Below are 13,553 nucleotides of genomic sequence, written 5' to 3'. Positions count from 1 at the left end.
TACCTAAATCAGGGGTCCTCAAACTTTTTAAACAGGGGGCCAGTTCACTGTCCCTCAGACCGTTGGAGGGCCGGACTATAGTTTTAAAAAAAAACTATGAACAAATTCCTATGCACACTGCACATATCTTATTTTGAAGTAAAAACACAAAACGGGAACAAATACAATATTTGTATTTGCATGTGGCCCGCGGGCTGTAGTTTGAGGACCCCTGACCTAAATCATGTGTTTTAGTAAGAGGAGTCACAGATGTAGTTACTTTTCACAGGCTGGTGCCAATGGTAGTCAGTCCTCAGACAAATGGACACAGAATGAGAGACAAGAAAGATGTTTTAGGAGATGAAACATCAAGTGTGAAAAGCTATGCAAGCCTGATTCTCTAGGACTTTGGTTCTCAACCTTGGCTGCACATTAGAATCACCTGGGAATCTTTTTAACATCCTGATTTCTGGGCCTCATCCTCTGGAAATTCCGTTTCTTTGTTATGGGGTGAGGCCACAACATTAGTAACAAAGAAACAGAATTTCCGGAGGGTGAGGCCCAGAAATCAGGATGTTAAAAAGATTCCCAGGTGATTCTAATGTGCAGCCAAGGTTGAGAACCACTGCTCTAGGACATTGCTTTCCTCGAAAGATGCCACGGCCCCCACAGACATCGGCATTACCTGAAGAATTGCCCCAGTTCTTCTTGGAACAAAACATCTGTCCACTCACTGCCCCAGTATAAAGCCATTAAGTAAACACCAGGAATTGTCTGGACAACATCAGAGGCCAGGAAGGCTTGGGGAGAGGCATTGTTTTTGAGATGATTTGCGTCTTCTGGGGGAAAATAATGAGAAGAGAAGTGCAGTGAGCCGGGCTCCTCTCCAGCTGTGGACAATCTCCCCACACTGCGTTAAGCCTGGAGCCAGCAAACTCAGATGACTTGCGCTCTCAGTCTATCTCATTGCCCAGCCGTGAGGGAATAAACAAGCATCACCTCTTAAGTAGGTCATGGTTTTCCTTCTGTCTTTTAGGGCACATTGCTATGCCATCTATACCCCGTTCCTTGGAAAGTCTATCGGCAAGGTTTTGCAGCATTTTATCAAGGTTTGGGGTTCTGGGCCTATTCTCACAAGGCATTTCCTGTTGGCTGTGACCAGCTGTCTAATCAGTGTGTGTGTCTGGCGGGGTGGTGGCGGGGTGGGAGGGTGGAAACACCATGTCTGGGGGAATAACAGGTGAGCAAGGGAGACTAGAGCAATTCAAACAGGCATCTCTCTAGGGGCCCTCGCTCCAACATTTTCCAGCAGTGACTTGTGATAGTGGCCCCCTGGGATGAAGTATAACATTTCACATCCAAGAAAACAGATAACCAAAAGGGCTCCCCTCTTTTGCTATTTCAGCCTCTTGGCCCCAGGACTTGGCCACGCCAAGACAATAAAATACTGTAGCCTCCTGGGAACAGGCTACTCGGCTTGTTCAGGTATGTGTTTTTGTTTCATTCTGCTGAAGTTTTATTCCGCTGCTGTGGAGGCCTGGCTTGAGGACATTGGCTAAATACTAAATAATCACCAGGCAGAGGAAAAGAAATGAATTTCCCATCATTGTGGGTAGAAAGAGAACAGGCTTAATTAATGATTCTCATTCCTGCCTGTTCACACCTCGGCTCCCATTCAAATAACTTGAGGGAGAAGATAGTTCCGAATCTAGGAAAGCAGAAACTATTGGAAAGCTGCTAGGGTGTCAATCTTCCCATTAACTTGCACATGCATTTCTATGCGGTTGCACTGGATCAATAAGGAAAACAAAGAAGAAAGGTTTACCGATAGATAGCCCAGCTGCTGAAGTGGTAGCTTGCCAGATGAAAGACTCAGCCAAGGGGGAACCAGAGGTCCTCGCCTGGGGAAGTTCTGCAGTCACCCTTCTATGGCATTTCAGTTTAGCAACCTGTGCCTTTAACTACCAATGTAATTTAACTACCAATTTAATTGTCCTTCTATTACAGGGGCAGTGTCATGACATGGATTTTGCGACAGTGAATTTTGAACCACACTAGCTTTTAACTAATGGTACTACATTAAAGATGAATGCCTTTCCAATTTATGAAACTAGTTCCAAACTACCTCATGGTATAGAAGGGTCAAATCCAATGAGTTAATTTGGAAGAAAAAAAAAACAAACCTATCTGCCCAATAGGCATATTACTTTTTTCTACGTGAAATAGTTCGGGCTTTTCAATGGAAAAAGAAAAGTGTGAATCATATGAATAACAGGAACATGTTTGTAATTGTTTCACAAGCTTGACTTTCAAGATGTTTCTACAAAGGAGCACAGTGAAAAAGAGAATTGAGGCAATTACACATTCAGTATGGATGTCAGCAGAGGTCTCCTTGTCTTTTGAGACTTACATAAAATTAACCTCAACCCCTAGTCTCATCTTTAATAAGAAGCTCAATATCCTCTCTCAGATTTTTGCACACATCTGAAATGTACCTTCTCAGGGTTATCTGTACTTTTAATGAACTAGTCTCATTGAACCCCCATCTCCCCACCCATGACAATTCTCTTGTTCTTGTCCAGTGTTAACTCATATACACTTACAGTCCCTTTAGTCCTTAAAACTCTATTCTACAAAACATTTCTGTGTAGAATATGGCTACTACATTGCAACAATACACAGAAATACTTTTAAAACTAACCTTTCTAAAATTCCTCCAGCCAGCTCGAACACTAGGAAATTCTCATTACCCAACATTTCTTCATGCAATGTTCCCCATATACACCCAAACGTCTCCCAATTTGTTTGGCCTTTTCTCCTGTTCTCAGAACTATTCCTCTCCCTTACTTTTTGCTCCTTCAAATAAGTGTTAACTTTCATTCAAAAACAATTTAATTGTCCTTCTATGACATGGGCTTCTTCCAGAGTTTCATGTTCTTAGAACATCATTGTTCACACACATGAATGAGGTATTTTGCTACACAGAAAGCCATCCTCTTAGGAAAAAGTCATGCTACTGCTTTAGGAGGCAAAATGACAGCTACCTATTGCTTTGAGATGAAAACACATTTTTAAAGTTTTTTTCTATGCTACATATAATTAAAGCAGGCCACAAGGTCAAGAATACCTCCATGAATACATATTTCAGACCTTTAAATTTGTTTCAATTTATCAGTGATGCTCTTAGTTGCATATTTGATGCTTATGCCCAGCCTGAGACAGTGCTAACTTGCCCCATGAGAATGGTATTGAATTGGAAGCAAGCTTCTTTTAAATATACACTACTAAACAAGTGATCCTTTCTCAAAAGCTAAGCAGATACGATTTTTATTTATATGAGATACTAGAGGCCCGGTGCACAAAATTCATGCACTCCGGTGTGGGGTGGGGGGTCCCTCAGCCCAGACTACAACCTCTTGCAGTCCGGGAGCCCTGGGTGGACATCCTTTAGTGCTGCTGTGGAGGCGGGAAAGGCTACCGCCACTGCCACTGCACTTGCCAGCTGTGAGCCTGGCTTCTGGCTGAGTGGCGCTCCCCCTGTGGGAACGCACTGACCACCAGGAGGCAGCTCTTGCATTAAGCGTCTGCCCCTGGTGGTCAGTGCACATCATAGCGACCGGTCATTCTGCCATTTGGTCAATTTGCATATTAGCCTTTTATTATATAGGATAATGGGGAACAGAGTTTTAATTTGCTAGAGAAAAAGAATATGTCTTGTTCCACCTTATGTCCTTTATAATCCTATATAATAAAAGGCTAATATACAAATCAACCAAATGGCAGAACAATTGGTCACTATGATGTACACTGACCACCAGGGGGCAGATGCTCAACACAGGAGCTGCCCCCTGGTGGTCAGTGTGCTCCAACAGGGAGAACGCCGCTCAGCCAGAAGCTGGGCTCATGGCTGGCGAGTGCCACGGCAGTGGCAGGAGCCTCTCCCACCTTGGTGGCAGCACTAAGGCTGTCTGCCTGCCAGCTTAGGCCCACTCTGCCCAAGCCATCAGTTGAACATCCCCCAAGGGCTCCCGGACTTCGAGAGGGTGTAGGCCAGGCTGAGGGACCCCCCCCTCCTTCCCTGAGTGCATGAATTTCATTCACCGGGCCTCTAGTTATGGTTATATTGGGATAAGATACCTGGAGAACCCTCCCAGCCCTACCCCAGCCACATTCCCTGAAGATGACTGCTGGCTAGCAGATCATACATTGCTAGTATTTGAAGAGGGCTTAGAGGATATCCAATCTTAGCTTCCATGGGAATCCTTATAAAATATTTCATAGACTTTTACTAGAAAGTAGTGTATTCGGAAAACATTAAATATTAGAAAATAAGGTATATGTACACTGCCTTGAACATTATATACATTCAATAAGTAAAATGTTAATTCCTTCCCACTCTTCCCCTTAACTTTACTGAGATAAACAATCCTTTTTTGAACTTCCATTCATTGAACATGGTTCTACCTAATAAAGGGAAAGAATGTTTGTTTCCTCTTGCACATGAGAACATCTCAGATACTTACAGATAACTATGTTCCCGTCTCTTGTACAGTTCCTTCCACATGATTTTATACCCTTCACTATTCTAATCCTCCAACTTCATATTTCTTAGTTTCTAGGACTTATAAAGAAAAAAATAATAGCTGGACATTTTGTCTAATCAGTACACAGAGCACCAGGGTTTGCTTCTGCTTGGTATTGAGAGTCAAACTGTTGCACAGCCCAAATCTGCATTCGCCTTGTTAGTAGCTTTATCACACCATCAGCCTCATCCCAACAACTGAGTTGAAGCCGCCCAAATGTATAAGATGTACAGATTCATTGTTTGTTTTACTCATGGCTTGTTGTTAGGCCATATTTCTTCCATTCTGCATTTAATACATCACTTTCAAAGTACAGGGAAAAATATATAGCACATATATAATATGTATCTTATACTTATCTTTCATACCCACACACACACACACACACACACGCACACACAGTAGAGGCCCAGTGCACAAAATTCATGCATGGGTAGGGTCCCTAGCAGCTGCTGGCTGCCAGCTGGGACCTTCCTATATTCCACGCCACCCCCTGGTGGTCAGCACACATCATAGCAAGTGATCAAACTCCCAGTCAGTGGAACTCCAGAGGGGACACTTTGCATATTAGGTATATACATACACATAGATAGATAGATAGAAAGATAGATATAGATATCATATATGTCTATTTTAAACTTTACTCTGTACTATTTGTTCCCATAAGTCTAACCTGTGATGATCTTTTAAACTTAACTCTTTTCCAGAATTTAATTTATTCCAGCTCTAATTTATCTAAACCTAAGCCATCTAAAATAGCCACTAAGACAATATACTTCCCTGGCACTGTGTTGTATACAGGCTTTGTCTCAGGTATTTTCTATAAATTAACTTTAATCCTTACTATTTTCCTGTAAGGTAGGTATCTATGCTCATCAAGTGGTGCATGAAAATTAAGCATCTTGTCTAGGTCGACAAATGTTAACAGTGAAACCGGTCTGGTAATTCAGGCCCACGTGGCTCCTAAAACTAAACGCTATTTGCACTGCCTCGACCTGCACAGCCTCAACCTGCACAGCTTCAACCTACACAGCCTTGACCTGCATTGCCTTGACCTACACAGCCTCAACCTGCACAGCTTCAACCTACACAGCCTTGACCTGCATTGCCTTGACCTACACAGCCTCAACCTGCACAGTTCGACTTGTACTGCCTGGATTGGAGCCAATGCTGAACCAACACAAAGCCGATATATGCTTCCTAGCCCACACTCACCCTATTATTCAAAAGAATATCAAGTAAAGTTTGCCAAAAAATCAGTTGCAACTGAAAATGCACTCAATCTGAAGTCTTAATTACTTTACCAACTACCCTTTTAATTCTGATTTTTTTAAATGACCTAAAATTGATGTGACTCTATTTTTTAACAACCTAAGAACTCTTAGTAGCCTCTTTAAGTTCAAATTTAACTCAAATTTTAATTCAAGTGTCTTTTCTGTTAAACACTTGTATCGTTACTATGTATTTTTGAATTCTTTAGAGATAATTGTCAATGGTCCCGTCTGTGGTTTAGAGGCCACCTTTTTCTCAAACTTCAAATAGTAAGGCTGTTTATCTCTGACATGGTTGGTTCTGGTTGTTTCTACCAATGTTTTTATACCCTGGGATGTGTACTGTGTACACCAAGTAACTTGGACACAATAGTCAGTTCTTCTATCAGATAAATTGGTATTCCTAAGTATTTCTCTCTCTCTCTCTCTTTTTTTTGTCTCTGTTTCTCCTATTTTTTAATTTTAAAACTAGAGTTAAGTAGTAAAGAAGATAGTGGACATGCGTCATGATAATTTATTTACTATTATTTAAAATATATTTTTATTGATTTCAGAGAGGAAGAGAGAGGGAGAGAGATATAGAAACATCAGTGATGAAAGAGAATCATTGATCGGCTGCCTCCTGCACTCCCCACACTGGGGATTGAGCCTGGAACCCGGGCATGTGCCCTGACTGGGAATCAAACTCTGACTTCCTGGTTCATAGGCAAATGCCCAACCACTGAGCCAGGCTATTTTAATGAGATTGTCTCCAGTGTTTTGCCATCAAGCATGATTGAGAATAGATGCCCTTTTCCAACTAAGGGCTTAATCTTCTAAACCTAATTTCCTTATATGTGTGCATGCTTTTCAAAAAAGAAAAAATGAAAGAAGCATATTGATTGTCATCAAACATTTTATAGCATCTTTGAGATCATTGTCTTTTTATGGGACTAAGAGATCTGGCCTAGTATAATCATTTCTCTCTTGATCATACACCAGTCTTTCAATCTCAGGACAAATCCTAGCTGGTCATGCTGGGTGGTTATTTGAAAAGACATTACATTTGATTTGCTAAAGGTTTAAAAGTTTTGCACCAGTATCAATGAACTCATTTATGGGTTTTTGGGTTGTTGTTTGTTTTCCTGGTGAGTGGGAGGCTTCTGGCACAGGTCTTTTTGTGGCTTTCAAGAGTAAGAAAATGAAGTGGGTAACATTCTGTCATTCTTGACACTCTAGAACAGTTTATGAGCATGCAATTACCTCCTTTTTGAAATTCTAACAGCAAAATTATCCAATCATAAATCTGTCTTTGAAGACTTTTTGATAATTTCTTTTATATTATTGTTCAAATTAAATTTTCTACTTTTCTTTAACTTAATTTTGACCATTGATATTTCTTTCCTCAGGAACCATCCATTTAACGTAAGTGGTTAAGTTATTAAGCATAACATACATGTAATATTTTCTTGAATTAAAAATAATATCTCTTATTATGTCCCTATTTTAAAAATTAATTTTTTTTCTCTCTTCTGTCTTGGTGGGTTTTGATTTTTGTCCTTTTTATTGGTATTAATATGTGTTGTGTTTAAAGAAACTGTTTTTGGATTTACTGAGAAAGTATATTATTTTGCTTTGAATTCATTAAAAATCTCTTTATATTTATTATGTGTTTTCCTTTAACTTAGGTTTATTTTGTAGTTGCTTTTCTAACTTATTGAGTTGATTGCTAAGTTTCTTTATTTTATGATTATTTTAATAATACAAGCATTCAAGATTATTGCCTCAGAGAATACTTTGGCTGCATTGCACTACAATAATAAGAAATGGTTCCTTTAATTTCTATTATTTTTCCAAATAGCCACTTATTGTAATTTTTATTTCTTTTTTGTCCTAATAGGTTTGTTATAGAATGCTTTAAATTACCAAATTGCTGGGTTTATTTTTATTTGTTTTTTAAGCGTTTGTTATTACTTTACAGTTTGCTATATTATGACAGGACAACATTTTCCTGCCCAGTTTCTGATCTGAGAATTCTATTGTTGACCTAGAACAAAATCAATTTTTGTAATTGCTTATTGAAATTTGAAAACAAGATATATGCTCTGGGTGTAGCATACAAAGTCCAATGTCTCCATGAATTAAAACTTATTATAATATTAACATTGACTGTCTTCAAGATATATTTTAATATTTCCCAAAACAATCACATTTCAATCAATTTCTCGTTTATTCATTTAGCAAATGTTATTAAGCACCTTCTTGTGCTAGACTCACCCCTAGGTACTGGGGACACGGCAGTCAATCTGGCATGGGAGGACCTTTGGGGACAGGAGCTGAACCCTGAGGCATTGTGGGAACTAAGTACTTTACCCAGGATCACAGTCAGAGACATAGGAGTTGGTTATACGCACACATATACATGACAGGCACTGGCCCCTTTTTAATATAAATGGAAATGCTTCCATAACTACTGTACTTCTGTACACATGGGTTTGTACTTTGCTTTTTATCCTTTTTCTTTTAATTGTTTTAGTGCATCCTATTTTACCAAGTCTTTATGAATGTCACAGTGAAGAAACTGGGGACCACCAACCAGGTATTTTGTTTGTTTGTTTTTATTGATTTCAGAGAGGAAGGGAGAGGGATAGAGAGATAAAAATATCAATGATGAGAGAGAATCATTGATTGGCTGCCTTCTGCACACCCCACACTGGGAATGGAGCCCACAACACAGGCATGTGCCCTGACCGGGAATCCAACTGTGACCTCCTGGTTCATAGGTTGACGCTCAACCACTGAGCCAGGCCAGCTGGGCCAACCAGGTAGTTCTAATGGCATCATTTCCCCTTCAATTATGCTTGGCTTGTCCTTCACAGGTTCATGACTTCTTCCTTGATATTGAGGTTGTAGTTTCGTCATTTTACTTTGCTTTTCTGCTCTGTATACATGATACAGTCTTCCTCCCTCAGACTGCCTTGCCCTTCTTTATCAAACACCTCTTGAGTAGAGTTCAAGTCCTCCGGCCTCTTTGCAACCTGATCCAAGAAGGCTTTCGCCAACCTAAACCACCACACCTCTGTGCTGCGCCTCTCTCCCTACCCCGCTCTCCTCTGAGGGCCAGCGTGGCAGCTTGGTCCCCACCTGGTCACAAGCTAGCTTCTATTTCTAGGTCAGATGGATTTGAGACCATGGCCATCTCTCTAATGCATCCTGGAACGGGCTCTGGCTTCCCCTGACCCCTGCTTCCTGCCCTCTGCCCTCAAGCCTGCTCCTTGAGGTCACTTTTAAAGTATCACGTGCACTCAAGCCTTTGTCTCTAGCTCTGCTTCCTGGGAAACCCAGGCCGAAACGCCTCTCTCGCTCACCTTGCTCCGCACAGAGCTTTAAAACTCCTTTATGAGTTTTAAAGCATCTTTCTCAAATCTTTATCTTCTTGTAACATTTAGGCTCTCTGACATTATTCCTACAGCCGGTGCTGCTGCTCTTTTCTATTCTCTTGATGTTTATTCTCCTCCTTCAATATTTAATGCATGTCCTTTTAAAATATGAACTCGACTTTCAGTTATATTAGTTTTTGTAGATTTATTCCCCTTTTCTTTATCATTAGAATAATTTCTGGTTGTATCGGTCTGTTCTGAGTTTTCCTACCATCCTATCTCTCCTAAGCTGTGTTAGCTTTCAAGTCTCTTTCCTGGGATCACACACCCACGCACAGGTTCTATATTTTGAACTTTGCTGTTCTGAAGTCGAGTCTGTGTTTCTTAGGCTTTCGAGAATATCACAAGATGACTTTTTCCAAGGTCCTTGCCCCTCGCATGACCCCGACCGGCTCTGCACCCCGTGGTCAGAATGAAATCGGTGTAACAATTTTCTCCTTGTGACTTTCTATACCGCTTGAAATACAAAATGAGAACAGGTTATGTCATGGCTTTACCAAGAGGGTTCGCTTTTAGAAGATTCCGCTTTTCAAGTGCTGCCTGGGTAGTCAAAACATGACATTAGGTCGGTGTCTTTCCCCCGGGGAGCTCTGTGCTCTGTTTAAGGTGCATCTAAACGGTTTAGCGCGGCTGTTGCATTATCTCACTTCTGTTTATCTCTACTTCTATCTTACCCTCAAATACGTGCTATTATGCTGCCACCTTAACATGAAGACTTCACAAGGTACTGTTCTCCTGCCGTTTCTAATAGATTAGTTTGGTAGATGCCAAGTGTCCCCGCTATGAGTCTATTGTAGCCATGTTAAACCCCACGAAATTCCAGTGGTACTTTAATGATATGATTGATGATAGATGATAGATAGATAGATAGATAGACAGATACACAGACAGATATTGTTAATATCATATTCATTGTTTTCTCATTGTCCACTCCCAAAAACCAAAGCCCACCTTTTTCTTTCCACCGGCTTGATTTTGCACTTTGATCCGGGCCCTCCTCAGCCTTTTCTCGCCATGCTTTTTTTTTTTTTTTTAATTTTGATCACCTGGATGAGTATGTTTCCACATCTTTGCAGGTGTTTCAGTGATGCCCTCCATCATTTCCTCAGAGAACATCATTCTTTTATAATGAGCCATGATGCAGAAAACCAGTTGTTTTCTCTATTATGAGTGCCGTCAGCAGATTATTTCTCCTAGCCTCCTCTGAGCAGCACTAAAAATAACAACTACAGTTACAAGTAATTAGTTTTTGGGAGGCCCCAGACTTCATGTTTTTATGTTCTTTACATCTAATCCTCATCTCAGCCTTGACAGAGGAGGCATCCTGGACCCTTTCCCAGTGAATAAGACTGAGTTCTCAGAACCAGGAGGTGGTGGACCCGCCATTCACCCCGAATTTGTCTGGCTTCAAATATTTTGCCCTTCTCACTTCTGCCACAACTTTGCTGATTATGCTTCCAATGTGTTTTGATATCCAATGGTTGCTTTTACCACAAGGAAGACAGGAAATAAATATATATATACATGTTTAAAGCCTAACTGTTCAATCGCTATGCAGGTATTTCAATTCAATAAGGAGATTTGTTATGCCTCTTTTAACTCTACTTTTTCCCTGTGAAACATGAAATAAGTCACTGAGTGTTTGGTAATGTTCATGCACAAGCAAGACAGCATGCTTTGCGATTCTCACGCCATGTGGCCATTTCTATCGGCTCATTGTTATACATCTTGTCCTCTCAGGCCCATAATGGGATTTCCTATATCTGCTCTATTCCTCTGCATAGCACAGGATGCTGGTGCTTCTGCAAATATTCTGGCTTAGTCCTCTAGTGGAAAATACCCCAATCTCTTAGACCTTTGTGGTTATTATATTTAGTAGTAATCGGCAGTAGAAGTACAGACTGAAAGGTGCACAACAAATGAGTTCATTGATAATGAAACATAATTGAACATTGTTAAGTGATGTTCTAATAGAAGATCTTAGAGTTAGATTCCTCCTGCCCACTTGCAAGTACTTGAGAAGATGGCGCAGAATTATATTCTCATCTAAATGAATGTCATTATTGCTAAAAATTCCATTTAATGCATTTTTCCAGCAGTCTATAGAGTCTGACCTGTATGATGGTGACCCGGTCAAACTGAGTCCAAGTTAAATCAAGTCAATACAAAGCCAAGAAACTCTGGTTATTTTCGTGGAGCTGATTTTACTTACTTTTTTAGGTGTTATTTTTTTCTATCTTTATTGTTGGAAGTATTACAGATGTCTCCCTTTCCCCCGCCATGGACTCCTTCTAACCTGCACCCGCTGCTCACGCCCTAGGCCTTCACCACACTATCATCTGTGTCCATGAGTTATGCATATATGCATACAAGTTCTTTGGTTAATCTCTTCCTACCCACCCACCCACCCCCGCCTTCCCTCTTTGGAGCTGATTTTAAATCAAAGGACTTTGCATGTGATTCCAAGATCCACCATTTACTAGCTGGTATTCTTCAGCAGGTTATGTAGAGTTTGTGCCTCAAGTTCCTCATCTTCTACAGAACTGTTCCTTAATGTCACCATATAAGTCCACAGTCCCCTTGGAATGTCAAATTGTGCGACTGGTCAATTAGTGAGGATTTCTGTAGGTGCTGTAAAAATCTCTGTAAAATTCATATATCTTGCTGCACTGCTCCTGTGATGGTGGGATGGCTATTAATTAGCTTGCCAGTTTGCTCAATTCTGCAATTACTTTTCTTGGGGATAAGTATCCATTTGGTTTCAAACCTCAGTCTCTCCGTCTTTGAAAATGGCTGTTGATTGTCTTTTGCAGGATCTGCCTTCTCTTTCTTATGAGAACAAAGTCTTGATAGCCAATAAATAAGTTATTGGTTTACTTTTCTCTCCAAAGAAAAGTAAATGAATACTTTTGTTTTCTCAGTGAAACCAGAAAATACATCTAAGTTATCCGAACTTCATACAGTGGCCTAGGGGAGAAAGTTAAGACTTAAACCCAAGTCTTCTACACAAAATCCTGTCTTTAATCTCTATATTATTATTCTCCTGTGAAATATATACTTGCAAATATATCTATTTCAGAAAATGCAAGTACCTAACCCAGGGGTGGGCAAACTTTTTGACTCGAGGGCCACAATGGGTTCTTAAACTGGACCGGAGGGCCGGAACAAAAGCATGGATGGAGTGTTTGTGTGAACTAATATAAATTCAAAGTAAACATCATTACATAAAAGGGTACGGTCTTTTTTTTTTTTTTTTAGTTGTATTCATTTCAAACGGGCCGGATCTGGCCCGCAGGCTGTAGTTTGCCCACGGCTGGCCTAACCCAAAGCAGGTACAGTTTCAGAGAAAAGTAGGGATTTAGGAGGGTTCCTGGATAAGGTGTGGGGAGTCCTATATGGAACCCCACAGAAATGAGCTGGGAGGATAATGTGGACACTGGGTGCTGTGAGGACTAGGCTTCCAAGTGGAGACCTGTGGCACCAATGGGGTGAAAGCTTTGGGAGGTCAAAATTAACCTATTTTAGCCCAGCTGGCATGGCTCAGTGGTTGAGCGTCAACCTATGAACCAGGAAATCATGGCTTCACTCTTGGTCAGGGCACATGCCCAGGTTACAGACTTGGTCCCCAGTGTGGGGCGTGCAGGAGGCAGCCTATGGATGATTTTCTCTCATCATTGATGTTTCTATCTCCCTCTCCCTCTCTCTTCCTCTCTGAAATCTATCTATATATATATATTTAACTTATTTTACAAATCTGTCTTAGGACAATGGTATATGCTCTTGAAGTTCTCTGTGAATCAACATCCAAAACCCTACCCAGGAGAGCTCTTTCTCTGTTGCTTATACAATCAAGTTCCAATTTTACTTTGTAGGGGAAAAAAAATACGTGAAGTACCCAGCAAGCACAATTTCTGACAACTATTAATGGATGAGGAGGGGAGAGAGGAATAGAGATGGCTGTGCTGTTTGGCCTTGGGACATGATGCGGAACCCACCTCTTTAGCGTAGATATCCCCAGTGGATCAGATACCAGTTTGCTGCATTAATTGCTGTTTCATAATATAAAATTTAATTATCTCTATTATTTTACAATAAGCTTTTCTGCCTTGGGGCCTCTGGCACAGGGTACAGTTAGTAACAAAGCTAATAAATAAAGAAATAACACACTCCATTTCCTTGTCAGAAGGAAGTCGGGCTTTTCTCAGTATGCTCTGAGCTTAGGGGAATTCACTTTGGTTTTCCCACATACACTTGCTCTTCCGCTCAGATGAGGCAAAGGCATCTTCCAGAAGTGATTCAGA

Source organism: Myotis yumanensis, unplaced genomic scaffold (assembly GCF_028538775.1).
Source record: "Myotis yumanensis isolate MYYU_CA2020_CCGP unplaced genomic scaffold, mMyoYum1.0.hap1 SCAF_19, whole genome shotgun sequence".
Classification (NCBI taxonomy): Eukaryota; Metazoa; Chordata; class Mammalia; order Chiroptera; family Vespertilionidae; genus Myotis; species Myotis yumanensis.
The sequence above is the reverse complement of the archived record's forward strand: the minus strand, read 5'-3'. Positions refer to the sequence as shown.